Source organism: Cherax quadricarinatus, chromosome 3, assembly GCF_038502225.1.
Source record: "Cherax quadricarinatus isolate ZL_2023a chromosome 3, ASM3850222v1, whole genome shotgun sequence".
Lineage (NCBI taxonomy): Eukaryota > Metazoa > Arthropoda > Malacostraca > Decapoda > Parastacidae > Cherax > Cherax quadricarinatus.
In genome coordinates, this window is record NC_091294.1 from 66,081,635 (window position 1) to 66,107,307 (window position 25,673).

A 25,673-nucleotide genomic window follows, 5' to 3' on the forward strand; every position below is an offset into this window, starting at 1 on the left:
TTCTGCTATGTTTTATATATGAAATCATGATCTTTGGTTTAGTCAATTTTATAATCACATATAATGACACCTTTTTCTATGTACCTAATCATGTTATGTAATGATATATGAATTATAATGGATAGTGAGGTATTAGGTTAGGAGTGGGCAATTTTATTGTGTGATGCCCTTAATGGGGTTTCTATGAGATTGTAAACTGGTTTTGTTCAATGGTGTTATTGGGGAAAAAACAAGGATGGAACATGTACGAACTTGTATGTCAATATTTTTAATTATGACTACTGTATGTGCATGAGGAATTTTTATTCCCATGATAATGCTCAGTATAATAACATTGATAATAGGGAAAAGGGGGAGGGGGTAGTATGTGCCGGCACGAAGTAAGTGCGGCGAGTCTTTAGACAATGAGAATTATAATTATATGCTAATTATTTGTTTATATATTATCTTTTAGACTGTTTATATATAAAAAAAAAATCAGCAATGATGTACTAGTGTTTCAAATAGGGAGATAAGGTTTTTTATGTCCTGTAACTAGACAGTTTTGATACCTTATGTTAGGATTTTGTTAGTTGTATGGGTTGTACTTGCGTATATAATGTTATGTCTTTTACTTGAGGGTGTTTCCTGCCCAGTGTTTATGAGAGGAGTTTCATTGTGAGATGTATCAATGTAATGTTTATTGTAGGCTTAGGTTTGCATAATGTTAAAATTAATGTTCTGTATAATTTTAATTTTTGTATGTTAAATAATATTTATTGTGCACTTTGTGCAAGGGGTCTAATTGTACAGAGTTGTGGGGGATTTATGTGGACACAGACATAAAATTTTTGAGTTTTTGGTTTTTGCTAATTTTTTTTTGTTCGGTGCTGGAGCTCTCTCGCTCTTTATTATGTTAAGAGATTCCTGCTATTTGCGGGAAGTATTAATGTGGTATGTCTTTGCAATTTTATTGTAGGGTTAGGTTAGCCTTTGTTTAATTATTGTAATGTATAATTTTATCCTTCGTATGCTGCATCATATCATCTGTGTACTTTGTGCAAGGAGGTTTTACTGTACTGTATAATAGGCATGATTTGTAGGTTTAGAATTTGTTGATGTTTTTTCTGAGCAGGTGTTATCCTGTTCGTTTCATTGTTCGGTGATGGTATATTCTTTAATACAATATGAATGTAACACTTGTGGTATGCTATGGGGTTAATGGTAGGTCATTGTATTTTCAAACGGTTAATAATTGTGTTCTTTTATTTATTTATATCTTGTACTGTGTCCTTTTAAATAAAATATAAAAAAAAAAAAATAGATATAAGATTAAGGGTTAAGTGTATATATTTGAAGAGGGGGTTTCTCCGAGTGGAAGGTCGTGTGGGGAAGGGTGTGCAAGCATTATATGAGGAGGCACGAAGGTGGTGGGTAGGATCAGAGATGAGAGAGTGTGAGGATGTGCTGCGAGCTTTATTGTATGTTAGAGATCCGTCTAGGATACGGGTAGGTGTTCTGGAGCGTGCTGTAGGGGTGAGGGTGATTGCAAATGTTGAGGGCATATACCCAATGTATGCATGGGGAGACATTTGGGTAAGGTTGCGGTTGGTGCGCATCAGACCGCGAGTGAGAGAGGTAATGTTTCGTTTCCTTCATGGAATATTGCCGTCTGGTGCGGTGCTTCGCGAGAGAGGGTTGATGGTGGAGGACGTATGTAGGGTGTGTGGGGATAGGGAGACAGCTTTTCATGTAGTATATTTTTGTAAAAATTTGGAGTGTATACGGGAGTGGATGGGTGGGATTTTGAGGAGGGTGGGTGGGGGAGGGATATCGGTATTAAGGGCATTGAGTTTAGATGTGGGAGGTGTGGAAGAGTCTGTGCAGCGTGCTTTGGTGTACATCATAACTGATTTTGTTTTCGTATCATGGGCCATGAGGGGTAATGGGGATTGGATGGTGCGAAAGAAGGTATTGGCTGCAACAATGTACAAAACACTTAGTCGTAATAGGGGGATATATGGAAGTAGATGGGAAAGGGTTTTTCCTGAAGGATATCGAAGTATGAATGTCAGAGGTTTGTTGGCGGAGTAAGGAAAGAAAAAAAAAAAAAAAAAAAAAAAAAAAAAAGGGGGGGGGGGGGTGGGTTTGGTTTTTCAGGGGTTGCATCGGGCTCGTCTCAGAATTTGGGAATGTATGAGGAGTTCCATGATATGGTGTAAAAAGGCAGCGTAGTTGTGGAGTGTGTTTTAAGTAAGTTTGTGGTGGTTTGTAAGGGAAAAGTTAAGATTTTTATGGATATGGAAATGAGCAATATTTTGTGTGCATGTGAAAAGTATACGGTCATACTCAGAATGGTATACTGATGTATGTTATGGATAAGTTAAATTTGAAATATGTTGTAATGTATTAACAGGATTGGTGGTTGTATTAAGCAAAGGACATGCGGGCGTGATAAATATGTCTGTGTACCAAATGTACTGCTAATAATGAGATAATGTAATGTGTGTGATTTTTATCATACATTAAGTGTATATAGCAGTATGTAAGAGAGAATTTCATGTACTCAGTATGGGTTGTATATTGGTATTCGGTGAAGTTCAATGAATATTATTGACGAGTGATGGGTATATAAGGACGTGTTCATGTACAATGTGTTTTTTTTTTTTTTTTTTATATTTTATTTAAAAACAACATACACATGATACAAGCCGACAATTAGCAAATCCAAAACCGTGACAGACAATGTCAGTACACACACAATAAACAAAAAAAAACCATTTTAACATATTGATATAACGAAATTCTACCGTAAGAAACCCAACCCGTTTACGGGGAAAAAAAAAAAACATACCGACTACAAAATAGAACGTCGGAGTCATAAAACATGTAGGAATAAGTCCTATATTCATGTATATATGTATATACATACACATGCACATATACACATACATGTATGTGCACATATGTTCTTACAGCACAGACTGGATTATACTAGAACAAACAAACAAACAAACAAAAAAGACTTGTCACTAAAAAAAAAAAAAAAAAAAAAAAAAAAAAAAAAAAAAAAAAAAAAAAAAAAAACTAGACAAACTAAATACATAACATCCAAAACAGAAGTGTCAGACAATGTCAGGTACACACAAAAAACATTGTAACACATTGATATAACAAATTCTACTAAAAAAACCCAACCAACCGACTTCCAAACAAACAGTCGGAGTCATTATAAAACATGTAGGAATGAGTCCTACAAACATATATATATATATATACATATATATATATATATATATATATATATATATATATATATATATATATATATATATATATATACACAAACACATATATATATATATATACACATACATATATATACACATATATATATATATATATATATATATATACATATACATATACATATATATATATACATATATGTATACGCATGCTTATACACACATACGTGTATGTGCATTTGTTCGTACAGAACAAACTGGATCATACATAGAAATAAAGCACTAAATGACTTTTCACCAAATAAACTAAAAAAATATTACATCCAATGATAGAACTATACCTAAGACATTGGTTCCCACAAACACACCTACACACACACAAAATTAATGTTACCGATTAACACTCAATATATAATATGACCTTCCAGTCAAATGAAGGGTATATATAAACCCCATCAAATACTTTTATATTTTGGTACATAGGTCATTTTGTACCCATTCAATACGATAAAAAAGAGACATATGACAAGGATAAATCTAACATCAGATTCGAATGTATAAAACATATCCTCACAATATACATATAAATATAAACCCCCTATATAAAATGGTTCTTATAACAATAAGAGAAAAAACAGAAAATCACATACTACTTTTGACTCTGTGATTTTACAAAATTCATAAAGGTCTACATACCCCGGAGCCCCCGACGGCTCCCTGCAAAAAAAAAAAAAACTTTACCCACATCTACCACCTTGCAAACCAATCAACCTTCCTCATCAGGCTTCCAATCACTCCAAGAGGACACACCACTGAAGAGACCAACCCCTTGCCTCTCACCCCGTCACCAAACGGAGTAGACGTTCAACAGTAAGCTCACGATATCCCTCTGGAAAACTAATTACCCACCTTCCCCCATATAATTGTTTGTTCCTACATGCTGTCCTATAAAAACACGCCGCCAACGCTTTTATCCTAATGTTTCCCTCCACCTCCCTCATCCCCCAAGAAACATGCAAGTAATCAACTATTACGTATCTGATAGCCCTCCCCACCTCTTTGGGTACCCCTCCCATATCTAACATTAAAGCCCTGAGGGTTGATATCTGTCCCCCCCCCAATAAAAAGAAAACCCTCTTCAACCACAATCTTACCACCTCCAAAGCAGAACAAAAATATACTACATGAAAAGCCGTTTCAACTTCCCCACAAAAACCGCATGATGCCTCTCTCACAAAACCCATTCGTCTTAGCACCTCTTTCGATGCTAACGTCCCCATAAGAAATCTATAAACTAATTCCCTCGCTCTTGCCGGTATTCTTAATTTACTAAATTCCACCCATATCACTCTCCAATCATATGTGGGATACACTGCCATCCCTTGCATTGATTCCTGACGACGACCCACACCCACTAACCGTTTTACCTTGAGTTTTTTAACATTGCGTACCTTTAACATAAACCGCAACATATCTTCACACTCCACTAAGTCCCTGCCACCCCACCATTTGCGGATATCCCCCATCACCTCCCCCACCCGAAGACCCCTTTCCCCCGCTGCCCGAATATACCTCTGCTTCACATATAGCGCCTTCACCCTAGACCCTAATGCCATCAATCCCAATCCTCCCTGTCTTACCGCAGTCATTACCACATCTTTACCCAACCACGCCCTCCCAAAACCCCACACATACCTTAAGGCTCTTCTTTGTAATTCCATAATATCCTGACTTCTTAAGGGGTAAATTTCCGCCACTCCCCACACCTTACTATAAATCAGCGTATTTACCACCACAACCCTTTGATGCAAGGTTACATCCCCGGCCCTTAGACTCCTGAGCCTACTCAAAGCTCTGTCCATTACCATTTCTGAATTAACCCTCCTGCTCTCCTGTACATCTGCTAAATACAAAATCCCACAAATCTTTAGCCTATCTACAGTTATCCAGCCAAACTCCTCCCCCAAGGTCCCTCCTACCCAATTGCCTACCTCCAACAACCGTGATTTCTGCTTATTAACTCTCATCCCAGTAGCATTCCCAAAAATCTCAATTACCCTTCCCACTTTACTTAAATCTTCTATCTCATTAAGTAAAACAGTTGTATCATCTACATAACCAACAATATTCCCACAAAATCCACCTCTCTCCCCCATCCTTCCCATCCCACCATCAACCAGAACATAGAAAGGATTCTGCATACATGCAAAGAGTATTTGGGAGAGTGGACACCCCTGCCTTAAACCCCTCCCCATGCTTACTGAACTACCCAACCTACCATTTACCTGTACTCTCATCGATGCATTCTCATACAATGTCCTCACCCATCCAACCACCCTCCCTCCAAAACCCATTCTCACCATACTCTCAAACAAAAAGTCCCTATCCACATAATCATAAGCTTTCTCCCAATCCAGACCTAGAATACCTCCCTTACTACTACCCTCAAGGAAATCCCGAATACGTCCATGACCTACCCGCATACTCCTCCCCGGGATACCAAATTGTCCCCCATGTATCACCGACCCCATGACCTTCTTCAGTCTATTACCCAAAATTTTCGCAAAAACCTTGTAATCTGCACACATCAAAGATATTGCTCGGTAAGCACTCAACTCTCTACCCCCCCTCTTCTTTGGCACCAAAACTATGACACCCGTACTTTGCGATGTGCCCAACTTCCCACTAGTTAACATATGATCCAATAGCCTAACAAAGCACTGCCTAATACACCCCCAATGTGCTCTATAAAAATCATTTGGTATACCGTCTATCCCTGGTGTTTTCCCGGTACTCATCCCGAAAACTGCCTCTTCCACCTCAACCTCACTTATACCAACCTCCAACCCCACTCTATCCTGCTCACTTAAAATGCTATGGAACCCCCCTTCAAAAATACCCTCCCAGGAACCCCCCTCCCTCCAACTCCATTTCTCCCTAAACCAACTATCAGCATAGAGACTCATACTTTCAGTATTGGATAGGACTCGACCCACTGGATACCCTCCCACCCCAGGGCTTGTCTCCAATTGTAGAATGGTGGTTACACTCTGTCGGTCCCTAAATTTACGTAAAACAAACCCAGACGGCTTATCACCCCACAATACATCCTCTAACCCCGCCCTAACCCTAATTGCATCAAACCTATCATTGTGTATTTCAGCGATCCTGCTCCGCAGACTGTCCATGTCATCCCTCCTACCACCTCCCCCAACATAACAATCTTGCAACTGTCCCTCCAGATAATTTTGCAACCCAAAACGCCACCTCGCCTCTTCCCGTCCCCTAACCTTAAAAAAATTCGCTATTCCCGGTTTTGCCTGCATTTCCCACCAATCTAACAGATCTATCTCCCTGTCCCTAGCCTCCCAAAAAGGCAACCACCAATCACTGAAAAAAGGCCCCTCCTCCTCCTCCTTAAGAAGCCTTACATTTAATTTCCAGTACCCAGAATAAATACGCACCACTCCATCCCACATCAAATCTGCTATTACCGCCCTGTGATCCGAAAACCCCACATCGAAGGTTTGCACCCTCACAACATCTATACCCTGCTTAATATAAATTCTGTCCAATCGCGCTTCATATCCCCTACGGACGAACGTGTGCTCCACTAGGTATCCCCCCCTCCCCACCACATCAACAACCCCAATATCTCGCAATACATCCCTCAGCACACTCAGCACACAACCCGCCCCTCTCGGTTCGACATCACCACTCCTAATCACACAATTCCAATCACCACCTATTACTGTTATAGCAGGCAAACCTCTCAAGTGATACAGCAATACCTCTCTGACAAAATCTACTTTTACCCTGGTATTGCTAGTTGCTGGCATGTAAACTCCTACAAAACTAGCTCGACTCTCACCCCAGACACCATCCACCCTCACGACCCTCCCACCCCCCCCCTCTTCCCAGCCGATGACACGCAAGGGGCTGGTCTCCTTTATCGCCACTGCTACCCCACCTTTCAATTGCAAACCACTGGTAACATACATCCGATATCCTTTTAACCGCAACACACAACCAGCCCTATGATTATGCTCTTGCAAAAAGCAAATATCTACATCAAACCGCCGTAAAAACCACTCCAACCAAACTTTCTTAACCTCAGTCTTAAGTCCATTGACATTAAGCGTGACACTTCTGAAAATTATAGAAGTGGCGGCTTTCCCCTATGCCGCTGGGATTTACTCGCTGCACTTTTCACATTACGTATTCCCTTACCACTCGAGTTATCCTGTGCAGTCACCTCCCCCCTCCCTCTCCCACTGTGCAACTCAGGCGCACCTCTAGCACTATGTGGCATCGGCTCCACAACCGCTGCCCATGACTTCTTCCCCGGCCTCTGCCCCGGGGTAATAACCTCGTCTATCTCTGATGCCGCAGTTCTTTTTCTAGAACTTCCACTTACACACATCTCACCCTCAGACGAATCCTCCTGGTGTACCTCCACGGCCACCACACACTCCAGCCTTTTCTTACTCAAGTCTTTCTCCACAATTTGTTGTCCCTCCAGCTCTCCAACTTCACATAAACTGAGGACACCTTCTACACCGGGCTCATCCCCATCCAAAAAATCCTTGATGACATCTGCCAGTAAACCCTCCTGAGTCGAAGCTTCCTGGACTAAAGACTCCTCAGATAACACCTTCGACTCCCCCGACTCCCCTGGGATAGTGACACACGTCTCCTCCTCCGCCACCTCCCGGTCGACCTCCTTGCTCCAGAGATCAGGCCTCCGGCCTCCAGAGGCAACAGAGCCAGGCACCAAATCACACGACTGTTGAATCACAATCGGCGTTTCCAGAATTCGAGGAGCCTGCCTCCTAGGACACTGGGCTGCCATGTGCTCATAAGAGCTGCACAGACGACATGTTTTTCTCTGACCCGCATAGTACACATAAACCTGTGTTCTACAACCGGTCATCGTTACATAGGATGGTATAGGCCTTGTTAAAGACATTTTAAGGGTGTAAGAACCTTCCGGCATTCCTTCATACGGACCATCCCTCCATACCCCCATGGTTGCAGAATGCACTGTCCCATAACTGCGAAAAAACTCCTGTAGTCCATACGCCGTAGCCTCGAAGGGTACATTCCGTACCTTCACCCATGTGTAGTACTTAGAAACATCATGTAACACAACATCCATCGCTGAATTCACACTCATGCGTTGTTCCTGGTACTGCTCGACAATTCTTGTGTAGAAGCCGGCTCTCAGAAATTTCACGAAGATTCTTGACAAACCATTAAGAGCGACGCCATATAATTCCTCGTTGGGGATACCATATGTGTCCCTGATGATGTTAGGGAGAAGTACGTTCATCGTATCTCCACTTAACGTACCACGAACCAGCTCTATGCAGATAGTATTTACTCTCCGTACTGTATGTTCAGCCATTTTGATATCCCAAAATGAGCAGCGCACGTCCACACTACTCAATGGTTGTTGATGTACTGTGGTAGCTCGCCTGAAAAACAGCAGAGGGGTGCTGGGCACAACCGCACTCCACCGTAGTCAGGCAGCGAATGTTGGTGACAAATTTCTCTCCTTCCGAGAAAGGTAAACGACACTTGCACAGTCTATATCCGAAGCATTTTTCGAGCAAATCATGCCGTCTTGTCGCACAGTATCGTTGAATTTATCAATGTCATCATGAAAGACTTTTACACTAAGTCTGGCACTCGTGAAACTCCAGTAGCTCTGGACATTCGCTGCCTGACCACGGTGGAGTGAGGTTGTCTCGGCACCCCTCTGCTGTCTCTCAGGCGAGCTACCTTAGTTCAGCAACAACCATTGAGTAGTGAGGACGTGCGCTGCTCATTGGGATATCAACATGGCGGAACATACAGTACGGAGAGTGAATACTATCTGCATAGAGCTGGTTCGTGGTACGTTAAGTGGAGATACGATGAACGTCCTTCTCCCTAACATCATCAGGGATACATATGGTATTCCCAACGAGGAATTGTATGGCGTCGCCCTTAATGGTTTAACAAGAATCTTTGTGAAATTTCTACGAGTCGATTACTACACAAGAATTGTCGAGCATTACCAGGAGCAACGTATGAGTGTGAATTCAACGATGGATGTTGTGTTACATGACGTCTCTAAGTACTTCACATGGGTGAAGGTACGGAATGTACCCTTCGAGGCTACGGCTTATGGCCTGCAGGAGTTTTTTCGAAGTTATGGGACAGTACATTCTGCAACAATGGGGGTGTGGAGGGATGGTCCATATGAAGGAATGCCGGAAGGTTCTTACACCCTTAAAATGACCTTAACAAGGCCTATACCATCCTATGTTACGATGATCGGTTGTAGAACACAGGTTTATGTGTACTATGCTGGGCAAAGGAAAACATGTCGTCTATGTAGCTCTTATGAGCACATGGCAGCCCAGTGTCCTAGGAGGCGGGCTTCTCGAATTCTCGACACTCCAGTTGTGATTCAGCAGTCGTGTAATTTGGTGCCTGGCTCTGATGCCTCGGGAGGCCGGAGGAATGACCTCTGGAGCGAAGAGGTCGACCGGGAGGTGGAGGCGGCGGAGACATGTGTCACTCTCCCAGGGGCGTCGGGGGAGTTGAAGGTGACATCTGAGGAGACTTTCGTCCAGGAAGCTTCAACCCAGGATGGGTTATTGGCAGATGTGATCAAGGATTTTTTGGATGAGGAGGAACCCTGTGCAAAAGGTGTCCTCAGTTCATGTGAAGCTGGAACTTTGGAGGGACAACAAATTGTTGAGGAAGACTTGAGTAAGATTGGGCGGGAGCATGTGGTGGCCGTGGAGGTACATCAGGAGGAATTGTCTGAGGGTGATATGTGTGTAAGTGTGAGTTCTAGGAAACGAACTGCGGCATCAGAGATAGATGAGGTCATTACCCCAGGGCAGAGGCCGGGGAAGAAGTCATGGGCAGCGGTTGTGGAGCCGAGGACACATAGTGGTAGAGGTGTGCCTGAGTTGCAAATTGGGAAAGGGAGGGGGGAAGTGACTGCACAGGAAAACTCGAGTGGCAAAGGAACACGTAATATGAAAAGTGCAGTGGGTAAATCCCAGAGGCATAGGGGAAAGCCGCCCCTTCTGTAATTTTCAGATGTGTCACGCTTAATGTTAATGGACTTAAGACTGAGGTCAAGAAAGTTTGGTTGGAGTGGTTTTTAAGGCGGTTTGATGTTGACATATGCTTTTTGCAAGAGCATAATCACAGGGCTGGTAGTGTGTTGAGGGTGAAAGGATATCGGATGTATGTAACCAGTGGTTTGCAATTGAAAGGTGGGGTAGCAGTTGCGGTAAAGGAGACCAGCCCCTTGCGTGTCATTGGTTGGGAAGAGGGGGGGGGTGGGAGGATCGTGAGGGTGGATGGCGTCTGGGGTGAGAGTCGAGTTAGTTTCGTGGGAGTTTACATGCCAGCAACTAGTAATATCAGGGTAAAAGTAGATTTTGTCAGAGAGGTATTGCTGTATCACTTGAGAGGTTTGCCTGCTATAACAGTAATAGGAGGTGATTGGAATTGTGTGATTAGGAGTGGTGATGTCGAACCGAGAGGGGCGGGTTGTGTGCTGAGTGTGCTGAGGGATGTATTGCGAGATATTGGGGTTGTTGATGTGGTGGGGAGGGGGGGTTACCTAGTGGAGCATACGTTCGTCCGTAGGGGATATGAAGCGCGATTAGACAGAATTTATATTAAGCAGGGTATAGATGTTGTGAGGGTGCAAACCTTCGATGTGGGGTTTTCTGATCACAGAGCGGTAATAGCAGATTTGCTGTGGGATGGAGTGGTGCGTATTTATTCTGGGTACTGGAAATTAAATGTAAGGCTTCTTAAGGAGGAGGGGGAGGGGCCTTTTTTCAGTGATTGGTGGTTGCCTTTTTGGGAGGCTAGGAACAGGGAGATAGATCTGTTAGATTGGTGGGAAATGCAGGCAAAACCTGGAATAGCGAATTTTTTTAAGGCTAGGGGACGAGAGGAGGCGAGGTGGCGTTTTGGGTTGCAAAATTATCTGGAGGGACAGTTGCAAGATTGTTATGTTGGGGGAGGTGGTAGGAGGGATGATATGGACAGACTGCGGAGTAGAATAGCTGAATTACACAATGATAGGTTTGATGCAATTAGGGTTAGGGCGGGGTTAGAGGATGTTTTGTGGGGTGATAAGCCGTCTGGGTATGTTTTACGTAAATTTCGGGACCGACAGAGTGTAACCACCATTCTACAATTGGAGACAAGCCCTGGGGTGGGAGGGTATCCAGTGGGTCGAGTCCTATCCAATACGGAAAGTATGAGTCTCTATGCTGATAGTTGGTTTAGAGAGAAATGGAGTTGGAGGGAGGGGGGTTCCTGGGAGGGTATTTTTGAAGGGGGGTTCCATAGCGTTTTAAGTGAGCAGGAGAGAGTGGGGTTGGAGGTTGGTATAAGTGAGGTTGAGGTGGAAGAGGCAGTTTTCGGGATGAGTACCGGGAAAACACCAGGGATAGACGGTATACCAAATGATTTTTATAGAGCACATTGGGGGTGTATTAGGCAGTGTTTTGTTAGGCTATTGGACCATATGTTAACTAGTGGGAAGTTGGGCATATCGCAAAGTACGGGTGTCATAGTTTTGGTGCCAAAGAAGGGGGGGGGTAGAGAGTTGAGTGCTTACCGTGCAATATCTTTGATGTGCGCTGATTACAAGGTTTTTGCGAAAATTTTGGGTAATAGACTGAAGAAGGTCATGGGGTCGGTGATACATGGGGGACAGTTTGGTATCCCGGGGAGGAGTATGCGGGTAGGTCATGGTCGTATTCGGGATTTCCTTGAGGGTAGTAATAAGGGAGGTATTCTAGGTCTGGATTGGGAGAAAGCTTATGATTATGTGGATAGGGAATTTTTGATTGAGAGTATGGTGAGAATGGGTTTTGGAGGGAGGGTGGTTGGATGGGTGAGGACTTTGTATGAGAATGCATCAATGAGAGTACAGGTAAATGGGAGATTGGGTAGTTCAGTAAGCATGGGAAGGGGTTTAAGGCAGGGGTGTCCACTCTCCCAAATACTCTTTGCATGTATGCAGAATCCTTTCTATGTTCTGGTTGATGGTGGGATGGGAAGGTTGGGGGAGAGTGGAGGATATTGTGGGAATATTGTTGGTTATGTAGATGATACAACTGTTTTACTTAATGGGATTGAAGATTTAAGAAAAGTGGGAAGGGTAATTGAGATTTTTGGGAATGCTACTGGGATGAGGGTTAATAAGCAGAAATCACGGTTGTTGGAGGTAGGCGCTTGGGTAGGAGGGACCTTGGGGGAGGAGTTTGGTTGGATAACTGTAGATAGGCTAAAGATTTGTGGGATTTTGTTTTTGGCAGATGCACAGGAGAGCAGGAGGGTTAATTCAGAAATGGTAATGGACAGAGCTTTGAGTAGGCTGAGGGGTCTAAGGGCCGGGGATGTAACCTTGCATCAAAGGGTTGTGGTGGTAAATACGCTGATTTATAGTAAGGTGTGGGGAGTGGCGGAAATTTACCCATTAAGAAGTCAGGATATTATGGAAATGCAAAGAAGGGTCTTAAGGTATGTGTGGGGCTATGGGAGGGCGTGGTTGGGCAAAGATGTAGTAATGACTGCGGTAAGGCAGGGAGGACTGGGATTGATTGCATTAGGGTCTAGAGTGAAGGCGCTATATGTGAAGCAGAGGTATATTCGGGCAGCGGGGGAAAGGGGTCTTCGGGTGGGGGAGGTGATGGGGGATATCCGCAAATGGTGGGGTGGCAGGGACTTAGTGGAGTGTGAAGACATGTTGCGGTTTATGTTAAAGGTATGCAATGTTAAAAAACTCAAGGTAAAACGGTTAGTGGGTGTGGGTCGTCGTCAGGAATTAATGCAAGGGATGGCAGTGTATCCCACATATGATTGGAGAGGGATATGGGTGGAATTTAGTAAATTAAGAATACCGGCAAGAGCGAGGGAATTAGTATATAGATTTCTTATGGGGACGTTAGCATCAAAAGAGGAGCTAAGACGAATGGGTTTTGTGAAAGAGGCGTCATGCGCTTTTTGTGGGGAAGTTGAAACGGCTTTTCATGTAGTATATTTTTGTTCTGCATTGGAGGTGGTAAGATTGTGGTTGAAGAGGGTTTTCTTTTTATTGGGGGGGGGGAAAGATATCACCCCTTAGGGCTTTAATGTTAGATATGGAAGGGGTACCCAAAGAGGTGGGAAGGGCTATCAGATATGTAATAGTTGATTACTTGTATGTTTCTTGGGGGATGAGGGAGGTGGAGGGGAACATTAGGATAAAAGCGTTGGCGGCGAGTTTTTATAGGACAGCATGTAGGAACAAACAATTATATGGGGGAAGGTGGGTAATTAGTTTTCCGGAGGGATATCGTGGACTTACTGTTGAACGTTTACTCCGTTTGAGTATGGGGTGAGAGGCAAGGGGTTGGTCTCTTCAGTGGTGTGCCCTCTTGGTGTGATTGGAAGCCTGATGAGGTATGGTTGATTAGTTTGCACGGTGGTTGATGTGGGTAAAGTTTATTGTAGGAGTATGTAGACCTTATGAATTTTTGTAAAATCACAGAGTCAAAAGTTGTATGTGATTTTCGGTTTTCCCTTATTGTTATAAGAATCATTTTATATAGGAAGGTTTATATTTATATGTATAATGTGAGGTTATGTCTTATATATCTTTAATCTGAAGATAGATTTAGCCTTGTCATACACCTCTTTTTTTTTTATTATTGTATTGAATATGTACATTATGCACTATGTACGAAAATATATAAGTATTTGATGGGGTTTATATATCCCCTTATTTTGTATGGAAGGTCCTATTATATATTGAGTGTTAATCAGTAACATTAACTTTGTGTATGTAGGTGTGTTTGGGGGAACCAATGTCTTTGTATAGTTCTATCATAGATTGTAATATTTAGTTTATTTGCAGACAAGTCATTTAGCGATTTATTTCTATGTATGATTTAGTTTGTTCTTATGAATAAGTGCACATACACGTATGTGTATATGCATGCGTATATGTATACATATATGATTGCAGGACTCGTTCCTACATGTCTTATAATGACCCTGTTATTTTAGTAGATATTGTTTTCAATGACCATTCATTAGGAAATTAATGTATGTTATTTAGAATGGGGACTGTACATACGGGGGGGGGGGGGGGTAGAAGTGTCAGCTGTGTCGGCACTGACAATAATGAGTATTGTAAAGGAGTTTGAAGATTATGTGGATTAATAATATATAAATAACAAAGTGGAAAAAATAATGCAGATTGTAGGTTTGGGTTTTCCTTGGTTATAATAATAATGATGTAATCTTACTTAACATAGTTACATTGGATGTAATGTATATGGGATGAGGGACAGTTGTGACAACACAACGTTAATCGTCTGTGTTCATTTAGACAATGAGATTTATAATTTTGAGTAAGAACTGATACTGTGTTCTTTTATTTATTTAATGTATTGTGTTGTTTTAAATAAAAATATAAAAAAAAAAAAAAAACTCCAGTAGCTCCATGCTACCTTAACAGCAACGAACTTGGTAAGAGCACAAATTAATAGATATCCGACTTCTTACGTGCCACAAGCAAACCTACAGGTACAACGTGGAATGAGGCAACTCCGGATGTTCATTGCACCTTGAACTCTGTTTGCAACAAATCAACTGGCGAGTATCCACTCCATGCATTGCATTAATACTACAAGAAACTGCCAAACGAGATGTCGCTTTCTCTGCCACAATTTCATTTTCACCCAGACGACTTTAGTGACATCAAAGTGAATAAAACTAGCTGGTATTTCAGCCTGATAGCTAAACCTCAAGATATTGACGAAAGCTTTTACAATGACTTGCAGTTCAGCTGCCAAGAACATAAAAGCTTCAAGCCAAGTTCGTGCGTCAGTGCCATGCCATTAAATGTCTGAGGAAACAAGCATAAGGTAAGTGAGATCTTCATTATAATCACAAAGGAAACTGCTAACATCAACCACATGAAGTTCGTGGATGACGATCTGGCCTAAGCCTCACCTGAAGAAACAATGCAAGAAGCTAAGAGTTACTTTTGTTTCCAACGACCCGACATCCACCTGTGCCTCCACTTCCTCTCTTCCTTCCGTTTCGGAAACTACTGATTCTCTTCTCTGTCCAGCATTCGTATGGTCTTCGACAGAGAACAACCGTATAATGTTGTTACAGTTGAATATACCGCTGACGTCTCTAATTTTCATGTGGATTTCACTAATAGCATCTTAACAGAACAAGGTGTCAATGCTCATATGTACAACTAGTTTATGCCTACGTACCAGAGACGTAAATTTGTAAGCATCTCGTGTATATTCAATATAATGTATTGTAAAATCTGGCAGGATGTGCTAACCTGTCATGTGTAGCTTTTGTGACAGCAGACACTTTTCTCCAATGACAAAACACCTCCTAGAATAGGGACACAATAATAGATACCACTGTTCCTTTAATGTTACAGATTTGCAAAGTGTGCACCGGCCCTCCATGTGAAGACAGCCCTGATGTTGTATGTGCACTCAGACGTGCACAGCTATATATTATATAAGAGTGCCCAGTGCTTACTAACCCTGCTCAGGACTTCGCCTGCATCATTACCTGCAGCGACCATCTCCACTGGCATGACCATGACATCAAAACTCTCGTCATCACTACCATCATCAATGCAATCATCACCTCTATCATCATCCATTTCATCACTACCATTACCATCATCCACTTCATCACTAGCATTACCATCATCCACTTCATCACTACTACTACCATCATCCATTTCATCACTACCACTATCATCATCCACTTCATCACTACCACTATAATCATCCACTTCATCACTACCATTACCATCATCCACTTCATCAATACCACTATCACCATCCACTTCATCACTACTGCTACCATCATCCACTTCATCACTATCAATACCATCATCCACCTCATCACTACCACCACCACACTACCACCACTACTACCACCACGAACACTACCACCACCACGTCCAGAACCACCAACATCATTACCACCTTCATGGTAACTGCCACCATCACTACTACCACAACATTACCACCACCACCACCACCACCACCACCACCACCACCACTGCCATTACCACAATCACCACTTCCACCACCACTACTATAAGCAGTTAGATTGGTTTATATCTAAGCGAGGATCAATTAAAGGAATGTAAAGAGGAGCTTAGCACACCTTTGGCTAATCTTTTCAACATATCACTACAAACTGGCATGGTGCCAGATAAGTGGAAAATGGCAAATGTGATACCTATTTTCAAAATAGGTGACAGGTCCTTAGCTTCGAACTATAGACCAATAAGCCTAACCTCCATAGTGGGAAAATTTATGGAATCAATAATTGCCGAGGCAGTTCGTAGCCACCTTGAAAAGCATAAATTAATCAACGAATCTCAGCATGGTTTTACAAAGGGGCGTTCCTGCCTTACGAATTTATTAACTTTTTTCACTAAGGTATTTGAGGAGGTAGATCATGGTAATGAATATGATATTGTGTATATGGACTTCAGTAAGGCTTTTGACAGGGTCCCACATCAGAGACTATTGAGGAAAATTAAAGCACATGGAATAGGAGGAGAATTTTTTTCCTGTATAGGGGCATGGTTGACAAATAGGCAGCAGAGAGTTTGCATAAATGGGGAGAAATCAGAGTGGGGAAGCGTTACGAGCGGTGTTCCACAGGGGTCAGTGTTGGGCCCCCTGCTGTTCACAATCTACATAAACGACATAGATGAGGGCATAAAGAGCGACATCGGCAAGTTTGCCGATGACACCAAAATAGGCCGTCGAATTCATTCTGACGAGGACATTAGAGCACTCCAGGAAGAATTGAATAGACTGATGCAGTGGTCGGAGAAGTGGCAGATGCAGTTTAATATAGACAAATGCAAAGTTCTAAATGTTGGACAGGACAATAACCATGCCACATATAAACTAAATAATGTAGATCTTAATATTACGGATTGCGAAAAAGATTTAGGAGTTATGGTTAGCAGTAATCTGAAACCAAGACAACAGTGCATAAGTGTTCGCAATAAAGCTAATAGAATCCTTGGCTTCATATCAAGAAGCATAAATAATAGGAGTCCTCAGGTTGTTCTTCAACTCTATACATCCTTGGTTAGGCCTCATTTAGATTATGCTGCACAGTTTTGGTCACCGTATTACAGGATGGATATAAATTCTCTGGAAAATGTACAAAGGAGGATGACAAAGTTGATCCCATGTATCAGAAACCTTCCCTATGAGGATAGACTAAGGGCCCTGTGTGAGGGAAAAGTAGGTGTAAGTGGGGTTAAGGTTGTTCGGGCAACCAGGAACCATTAGCGAGTTACCTTGCGCGCGCACACACCCCCCCCCCCCCTCTCTGGCGGGCTGGGGCAAAACTAGTTCCTGGTGTCCGATTTGTTAAAGTTTCTACTCCTGGTAATATTGACCTTACCTGGTGTGGATTGAAGTTTGGAGAGTCACTTCGCCTCCACTCTTCTCCTAATCAGGTAGGGTGATCTACCAGGAGTATTACTGTTTGTTCTTTTCTAGTGTTTGCTGGTTACCAGTAATGATTTTGGCATTTATCATTCTTTTTCTTTCTTAAATGTTATATTATCATGACTATGGGTAACCAGTTTTATTTTCTCTTATTTGTCAGCTCTGTTCCTGGCGTGGTCTTCCAGGATAGACGCCAGATAAAGGGGCAAGACGTGTGTTAATAATACTTATTAACATTATTCTACTTCTACCGGCCCTTACCTATTCTACTTGTGCTCCATCCAAGTGGTAGGAGATTCCAGAACATCAGATTACCATCTGCCCAGGATAACCTACATAAATAACATCAGAGGAACTATCCAGGGCCATACCTACTCCTGCCCAACTAAAAGAACTGAAGGCCATTTTTTTTTTATTTATTTAAATTTTAAGTAAAATTCTCAAAAATCATTTTTCTCATTTTTTCCTAAGTTATTTCTTTATTTATTCTTCCATTAATTTCTTTTGTTCAGTTGGAAGGCGTTCCACTGACACCCTGAATCTGCACTCTCTAGAAAGACGAAGAATTAGGGGGGATATGATTGAGGTGTATAAATGGAAGACAGGAATAAATAAAGGGGATGTAAATAGTGTGCTGAAAATATCTAGCCTAGACAGGACTCGCAGCAATGGTTTTAAGTTGGAAAAATTCAGATTCAGGAAGGATATAGGAAAGTACTGGTTTGGTAATAGAGTTGTGGATGAGTGGAACAAATTCCCGAGTACAGTTATAGAGGCCAGAACGTTGTGTAGCTTTAAAAATGGGTTGGATAAATACATGAGTGGATGTGGGTGGGTGTGAGTTAGACCTGATAGCTTGTGCTACCAGGTCGGTTGCCGTGTTCCTCCCTTAAGTCAATGTGACCTGACCTGACTAGGTTGGGTGCATTGGCTTAAGCCGGTAGGAGACTTGGACCTGCCTCGCATGGGCCAGTAGGCCTTCTGCAGTGTTCCTTCGTTCTTATGTTCTTATAAGGCCTCGGAGGGGTCGTGTTGGCTCTTGGTATACAGGCAGTGTGTTATGGTGATGGGCCAAGGCCAAGGCCAGGGCCAGGGTCCTGGGCTGAGTGTGAAATTAATTTATGCTATTCTCACAGAAGAGAGACAATGAGCTTGCAACATGTACGGGGAGTATATAAAATGATTTCTCACTATGTTGAGTTTGTGCAAAGTGAGAGCGATACAGCATTTCGTGGGCTGGGCTTGGTACGCTTAACCCGCTAGATGTCAGCACTAGCATGGCGCGAAACTTTGAAAACCAGACATGTAGGCTCACTGTCTACATTTTGTTAGGCCCCGTTACCCACGGTCGTCCTCGACCGTGTCAAGTAACTGAAAAAAATCTCAGTATCTCTCAATCTCTCAGGAAAAGGGCACAGAACATAAAATAAAAACATATACATACTGCACGCCTTCCTGCGTGCGGGAGGGTTGATTGCATTTTCCTAGGCTGCAGAAAGGCCTTCGACACAGTTCCTCACAAGAGATTAGTGCAGAAGCTGGAGGATCAGGCGCATGTAACAGGGAGGGCACTGCAATGGATCAGAGAATACATGACAGGGAGGCAACAGCGAGTCATGGTACGTGGTGAGGTATCACAGTGGGCGCCTGTGACGAGCAGGGTCCCACAGGGGTCGGTCCAAGGACCAGTGCTATTTTTGGTATATGTGAATGACATGATGGAAGGGACAGACTCAGAAGTGTCCCTGTTCACAGATGATGTGAAGTTAATGAGGAGAATTAAATCAGATGAGGACCAGGCAGGACTACAAAGAGACCTGGACAGACTGGACACCTGGTCCAGCAACTGGCTTTTCGAATTCAACCCTGCCAAGTGCAAAGTCAAAAAGATTGAGGAAGGGCAAAGAAGACCGCAGACAGAATATAGGCTAGGTGACCAAAGACTGCAAACCTCACTCATGGAGAAAGATCTTGGGGTGAGCATAACACCGAACCCGTCTCCGGAAGTACACATCAACCAGATAACTGCTGCAGCATATGGGTGCCTGGCAAACCTGAGAATAGCATTCCGATACCTTAGTAAGGAATTGTTCAAGACACTGTACACTGTGTACGTCAGGCCCATACCGGAGTATACAGCACCTGTTTAGAACCCACACCTGGTCAAGTACGTCAAGAAATTAGAGACAGTACAAAGGTTTGCAACAAGGTTAGTTCCGGAGCTCAGGGGAATGTCCTACGCAGAAAGGTTGAGGGAAATCGGCCTGACGACACTGGAGGACAGGAGGGTCAGGGGAGACATGATAACGACATATAAAATACTGCATGGAATAAATAAGGTGGGCAAAGACAGGATGTTCCAGAGAGGGGACACAGAAACAAGGGGTCACATATCAAAATGGTATACAATAACGACAGGTTGGCAAGTAAGACACATAGGCAACATTTAGGCAACTTTATTCCGAAACGTATCGCCTACACAATAGGCTTCTTCAGTCGAGTACAGAAAGGAGGCAGGAGCAGTAGAGATGTGAAGACGATGTAATCAGTCCATCATCCTTGAAGTCGTAGATTTGAGGTTGTCAGTCCCTCAGCCTGGAGAAGTTCAGTTCCATAGTCTGGAACTATAGTTCCAGATAGTTCCAGACTATGGAACTGAACTTCTCCAGGCTAAGGTACTGATAACCTCAAATCTACGACTTCAAGGGTGATGGACTGATTGAATCGTCTTCACATCTCTACTGTTCCTACCTGCTTTCTGTACTCGACTGAAGAAGCCTACTGTGTAGGCGATACGTTTCGGAATAAAGTTGCCTATGTGTCTTACCTACCAAGGGGTCACAATTAGAAACTGAAGACTCAGACGAGTCACAGGGATGTTAGGAAATATTTCTTCAGTCACAGAGTTGTCAGAAAGTGGAATAGTCTAGCAAGTGATGTATGGAGGCAGGAATCATACATAGCTTTAAGATGAGGCATGACAAAGCTCAGGGAACAGAGAGAGAGAGGACCTAGTAGCGATCAGTGAAGAGGCGGGGCCAGGAGCTGAGTCTCGACCTCTGCAACCACAATTAGGTGAGTACAATTAGGTGAGTATAGGAGACATCGACATCGCTGCTGCTGAGCTACGGCACATCAGGGTACAGTCTCTTCCAGAACGGTGAAGCAGTCATCGTGGAGTAGTCGCTGCAAGGTTCACTTAACCTGGGGCACGGCCTGCAGGTGCCATCGAGTGAGGCATCGTCAATTCTCCTGAGCAACTGAGCAGGACGACTCAGGAGGACAAGCGACTCAGGAGGACATTTCTTGACTGGTAATGTCGTTGGGGCTGTCATTGCCAGTGAGATGTAGTGAATCGTTACCTGGAGGTTACCTGGAGGTTATTCCGGGGATCAACGCCCCCGCGGCCCGGTCCATGACCAGGCCTCCCGATGGATCAGTGCCTGATCAACTAGGCTGTTACTGCTGGCCGCACGCAGTCCGACGTACGAGCCACAGCCCGGCTGATCCGGCACTGACTTTAGGTATCTGTCCAGCTCTCTTGAAGGCAGCCAGGGGTTTATTGGCAATTCCCCTAATGCTTGATGGGAGGCTGTTGAACAGTTTTGGGCCCCGGACACTTATGGTGTTTTCTCTTAGTGTACCAATGGCGCCCCTACTTTTTATTGGCGGCATTTTGCATCGCCTGCCCAGTCTTTTACTTTCGTAGGGAGTGATTTCTGTGTGCAGATTTGGGACCATTCCTTCCAAGATTTTCCAAGTGTAGATTATGATATATCTCCCTCCTGCGTTCCAACGAGTACAAGTCAAGTGCTTCCAAGCATTCCCAGTAGTTAAGGTGCTTGACAGAACTTATACATGCAGTAAAGGATCTCTGTACACTCTCTAGATCTGCGATTTCACCTGCTTTGTATGGAGATGTTAATGTATAGCAGTATTCCAGCCTAGAGAGAACAAGTGATTTGAAAAGGATCATCATGGGCTTGGCATCTCTCGTTTTGAAAGTTCTCATTATCCATCCTATCATTTTCTTTGCACGTGCGATCATGGCACTGTTGTGATCCTTGAAAGTGAGATCCTCAGACATTACTACTCCCAGGTCCCTTACATTATTTTTCCGCTCTATTGTATGGCCGGAGTCAGTAGTATACTCTGTTCTAGTTATTATCTCCTCCAGTTTTCCATAACGGAGTAGTTGGAATTTGTCCTCATTGAACATCATATTGTTTACCGTTGCCCACTGGAAAACTTTGTTTATATCTTCTTGGAGGTTAACCGCGTCCTCAGCAGATGACAGCCTCATGCAGATCCTAGTATCATCCGCAAAGGATGATACGGTGCTGTGGTGTATATCTTTGTTTATGTCTGATATGAGGATAAGGAATAAGATGGGGGCGAGTACTGTGCCTTGTGGAACAGAGCTCTTCACTATGGCAGCCTCCGATTTAACTCTGTTGACCACTACTCTTTGTGTTCGATTTGTTAGGAAGTTGAAGATCCATCTCCCCACTTTCCCAGTTATTCCTTTAGCACGTATTTTATGGGCTATTACGCCATGATCGCATTTGTCAAATGCTTTTGCAAAGTCTGTGTATATTACATCTGCATTCTGATTTTCTTCCAGTGCATCCAAGGCCATGTCATAGTGATCCAGTAGTTGTGAGAGGCAGGAGCGACCTGCCCTGAACCCATGTTGCCCTGGATTGTGCAGATTTTGGGAATCCAGGTGATTTGCAATCCTGCTTCTTAGCACTCTTTCAAAGATTTTTATGATGTGGGACGTCAGAGCTATTGGTCTATAGTTCTTAGCTAATGCTTTGCTGCCACCTTTATGGAGCGGGGCTATATCCGTTGTTTTAAGTGACTGTGGAATTTCACCTATGTCCAAGCTCCTCCTCCATAGAGTACTTAGGGCATGCGAGAGGGGTTTCTTGCAGTTCTTAATGAAAACAGAGTTCCACGAGTCTGGGCCCGGGGCTGAGTGCATAGGCATGTTGTCAATGGCTTTTTCGAAATCTATCGGAGTTAGGGTAATGTCGGAAATTTGGCATACATTTATGGAGTTTTGAGGCTCATTCATGAAAAAATCATTTGGGTCGTCGATCCTCAGACCGATTAGTGGTTCACTAAACACAGAGTCGTACTGGGATTTCAATATTTCACTCATTTCCTTGTTGTCGTCTGTGTAAGTCCCATCCTGTCTGAGTAAGGGCCCGATACTAGATGTGGTATTTGCCTTGTTTTTGGCATATGAAAAGAAATATTTTGAATTTCTTTCAATTTCACTAATAGCTTTAAGCTCCTCCTGCCTCTCCTGGTTCCTGTAAGAGTCATTTAGCTTAAGTTCGATAGTTTCCACTTCCCTGGTCAGTGCCTCCTTTCGTGTATCAGATATTCTAGCACTCCTGAGGAGCTCAGTGACTCTTCGTCGTCTTCTGTAGAGGGAGCGTCTTTTTCTCTCCAGTTTACTCCTGCTCTTCTTCTTTCTTAGGGGAATATGCCTAGAACATGCTTCGGCTACCAGGAAGTTGATCCTTTCAAGGCACTGGTTTGGATCCATGTCATTTAAGACATCGTAGCAGGGATTACTCAGGCACAACATCTGGGAGTGGTGGCAGCATACACTGTAAATGGAGTGAGTAATGGAGTGAGTGGGCTAGTAGTCAAAGTGGTTATATCATACTTTGTGTAGGCTGCTCACTGAAGCCATGACACTGGTCAGATAGTCGTCTGCTGACAGGGCTACTGTGACTTGACGATGTCATCCTCTCGATCAGAGTGGGAGTCAGAGAAAGGTAGATTGAGCTTCCCCAGACTGGGTTCCACTCACAACTGCACCCTGACAGTCAGGAGGTGGAGTGATACGAGTCTCAATGGGGAGTCGTACAAGACAGCTCAGGTATGGGGTCTACGAGTAGCAGCATAAATACATTCTTTACATGGGAGTTCAACGCTCGTAATCTGACACCTGGACTGGCTAATGTCAGTCGTGGACCACCACTACCACTACCCTGCTCACCACCACCACTACCACTACCTCGCTCACCACCACCACTACCCTGCGGTCACTACCACTGCTCACCACCACCACTACCACTAGCTCACCACCACCACTACCTGACATTGTCTCTCAATCGCTCACCACCACCACTACCACTACCTCGCTCACCACCACCACTACCAGGGTGACTTCTGGCAGCTCACCACCACCACTACCACTCACTCACCACCACCACTACCATAGGGCTTGGTAGGCCTAGCCTGCTAGCTCACCACCACCACTAAATAGGCATGTATGCTTACTGTCTGCACTACCACTACCCCGCTCACCACCACCACTACCACTACCCCACTCACCACCACCACTAATACCCCACTCACCACCACTACTACCACACTAACCACCACCACTACCCTACTCACTACGACCACTACTCCACTCACTACCATCACTACCCAACTCACTACCACCACTACCACTGCCTCACTCACCACCACTACTACCACTACCTCGCTCACCACCACCACTACCACTACCTCGCTCACCACCACCACTACCCTGCTCACCACCACCACTACCACTACCTCGCTCACCACCACCACTACCACTACCCCGCTCACCACCACCACTACCACTACCTCGCTCACCACCACCACTACCCTGCTCACCACCACCACTACCACTACCTCGCTCACCACCACCACTACCCTGCTCACCACCACCACTACCACTACCTCGCTCACCACCACCACTACCACTACCTCGCTCACCACCACCACTACCACTACCTCGCTCACCACCACCACTACCACTACCTCGCTCACCACCACCACTACCACTACCTCGCTCACCACCACCACTACCACTACCTCGCTCACCACCACCACTACCACTACCTCGCTCACCACCACCACTACCACTACCTCGCTCACCACCACCACTACCACTACCTCGCTCACCACCACCACTACCACTACCTCGCTCACCACCACCACTACCCTGCTCACCACCACCACTACCACTACCTCGCTCACCACCACCACTACCCTGCTCACCACCACCACTACCACTACCTCGCTCACCACCACCACCACCACCACCACCACCACCACCACCACCACCACGACCCTGCTCACCACCACCACTACCACTACCTCGCTCACCACCACCACTACCACTACCTCGCTCACCACCACCACTACCCTGCTCACCACCACCACTACCACTACCTCGCTCACCACCACCACTACCCTGCTCACCACCACCACTACCACTACCTCGCTCACCACCACCACTACCCTGCTCACCACCACCACTACCACTACCTCGCTCACCACCACCACTACCCTGCTCACCACCACCACTACCACTACCTCGCTCACCACCACCACTACCCTGCTCACCACCACCACTACCACTACCTCGCTCACCACCACCACTACCACTACCCCACTCACCACCACCACTACCCTGCTCACCACCACCACTACCACTACCTCGCTCACCACCACCACTACCCTGCTCACCACCACCACTACCACTACCTCGCTCACCACCACCACTACCCTGCTCACCACCACCACTACCACTACCTCGCTCACCACCACCACTACCCTGCTCACCACCACCACTACCACTACCTCGCTCACCACCACCACTACCCTGCTCACCACCACCACTACCACTACCTCGCTCACCACCACCACTACCACTACCTCGCTCACCACCACCACTACCCTGCTCACCACCACCACTACCACTACCTCGCTCACCACCACCACTACCCTGCTCACCACCACCACTACCACTACCTCGCTCACCACCACCACTACCCTGCTCACCATACCTCGCTCACCACCACCACTACCACTACCTCGCTCACCACCACCACTACCCTGC